The 2179-nt window shown below is 48.1% G+C and overlaps 1 protein-coding gene across 2 annotated transcripts in view; it reads left to right on the top strand.

Moving 5' to 3' along the window:
- The first annotated feature begins 1949 nt into the window (after window positions 1-1949).
- Window positions 1950-2179, top strand: part of PDCD4 (programmed cell death 4 (neoplastic transformation inhibitor)) — a 46663-nt gene continuing 46433 nt past the window's right edge. For both annotated transcript variants that reach the window (XM_015406756.1, XM_015406755.1), the window contains exon 1: window positions 1950-2036. The gene's annotated coding sequence lies outside the window, so the exon portion shown is untranslated. The remainder of the gene's footprint in view (window positions 2037-2179) is intronic.

Genomic DNA, 2179 nt, shown 5'->3' with positions numbered 1-2179 from the left:
AATCCGTGGCCCTGTCATTCCAATTCCTGGACACTCCTGCTCCACCTTGGGGCGTTCATTCCACTCCGTGGCCTCTCATCCCTGTCCCAGAACACTCCTGGCACACTCTGGGGCTGTCATTCCACTCCGTGGCCTCTCCTTCCATCCCCAGAGTAGTGTATTTGGGCCCAGAGACCCTAATGGAAAATCCATTCCGCATTTTTATTGCAACTCTACTTGTACTCTAATGTTTTCTAATGGAGCCCATGCAAGTCAATTGTTCCTGGCTCCCATTATTTCCAATGGGTCTTCCAGCGCCTCCCATTGTTTCCAATGGGCAATCCTGTTTTTAGTACATCCCTCTCACGGTCACCTGAAGCAGAAAATTATTTTGATATACAATCAGGCCCCCTTCCTTCTGCCACATCTTTTCTCCCCCCCCTCCCCCATTCTTGTTAGGAATAAGTCACATAAGTCAAACCATCACATTTTTATACAAAATCAAAATGTTTGTTTATGAAGTTGAAATACAGCTGTTAATCCACTTTCCTACCTGGACAACATCCCCCCCCCCCCAAAAAAATCCCTAACTACATAGATTCCTCCAGCAGCATCTTAAAAACACTATTTATAAATGCCAGAGATTTTAAGAGAACTACTCTTAACAATAACCAAACCAGTGCGCAGCTTTTAAAAAAGGGTGCTGGGATGGAACCTTGCCCGGCAACCAGCAGGTCTGCTCTGGAAACCGAGCGGATACATCTGAAGTGTGTATGGCGGCAGTGAAGAACAACCACTCTGCACATGGACCCAAGCAACCGTCCTTGTTTCTTCCCATATGCCCACCAGAGTATTGGCCACGTCGGGATTTAGTCTCCGCAAGAGGCCCAAAGTAAACCATCGAACTTCTGTACCGAAGAAATAAGCCTCATTTGGACTGAGAGTTAGAGCAGCGAAGATTTGCCAAAGTGGCATCGCAGGCACACTTCCTCCTCCTTCGGTCTCATTTCTTTTCTCACCGGGCCTCTAACCCATCCCCGCCCTCCCCATCTCCTGCAAACACTCTCGCTTCCGGTACTGCCTCCTCCCCAAAGCAGCAGTTTCTCCTCTTTTCCCTCTGCGTTTCATTCGCGACTCGAGCGATAGACTCCAGGAATAAATCGAGATGGGTAACCGTGTTAGTCTGTCTGTAGCAATACAAAACAGCAAGAGTCCAGTAGCACCTTAAAAGACAACAAAATTTGTGGGAGGGTATGAGCTTTGGTGACGAAGTGTGCGTGCACACACGAAAGCACAGAACTGTGTCGGTCTTAAAGGTGTCAGTGGACTCTTAACTTTGTTCTACTGCCACATTTTTGTTAGTCTTTAAGGTGCTACTGGACTCTTGCTCTTTCAAATGTTGTTCAAATCAGCAGGAGGGTAAATCAGCTGAGTAAATATGGGACCCCGTTCGTCCGGAAACGTGTTTCTAGAATTGAAATGCAAAGCAGCAATCCAGACGTCCCCCGTATTGACTAGTAAATCCCGCAGGTTTAAAAGCATCTGGAGGAGAAGGGAAAGGAATTCCCCAGATTTGCATTTTTAAAAGTCAGCGCGGGCGGTGTTCGTTTTTGCAACTATGATTTGGGACAATGAAAAATGAAGGGGAGGGGGAAACCTGCGAGCCTCGTTGGGAATTGTGCATTTCAGAAAGCTACTGCAACAAGAGCAGGTCGGAATATCGAAAGTACCTCATTGAGGGACTCGAAAATGTCCCTCACACGAACATCAGATGGAACAATTCCACAGAAAACGATGTGAGCCAAAGAAAATGGCTGGCGTCTCGTCAACGTGACACACCCCCATGGGGATGCTAATTTTTATGAGCGCGCTCCTCCAACCACTTTGCTTCTTCCGCTGTATGGGCGGGGCTAGGCCAGTGGCCTAAGCATGTGAGGCGAGGGGTGGATTGTTTGCAAACAACTCCAAGCGAGAGGGCGGCTGGTGTGCGGTGACGAGCGAGAGAGCGATGAGTGCTGCGTGCCAGGGTTCTGTTGCTAACAACTTCTGAGTAGGAGGTGGGAAAGGGTGGCTTTCTAACATTTTAAGTAGCTGGCAGTTCAGGTTGGTAGCCATTCTGTTCCTCCCACTGCCGTTGTTGCTGAAGGAAATCGAGCGAAATAAACGCACTCGTTTCTACTCCTGGCTTATGGAGTTTAGT

The sequence above is a fragment of the Gekko japonicus genome, unplaced genomic scaffold, assembly GCF_001447785.1.
Source record: "Gekko japonicus isolate JY-2015 unplaced genomic scaffold, Gekko_japonicus_V1.1 scaffold530, whole genome shotgun sequence".
Classification (NCBI taxonomy): Eukaryota; Metazoa; Chordata; class Lepidosauria; order Squamata; family Gekkonidae; genus Gekko; species Gekko japonicus.
This window is presented reverse-complemented; position numbering and strand designations above follow the sequence as displayed.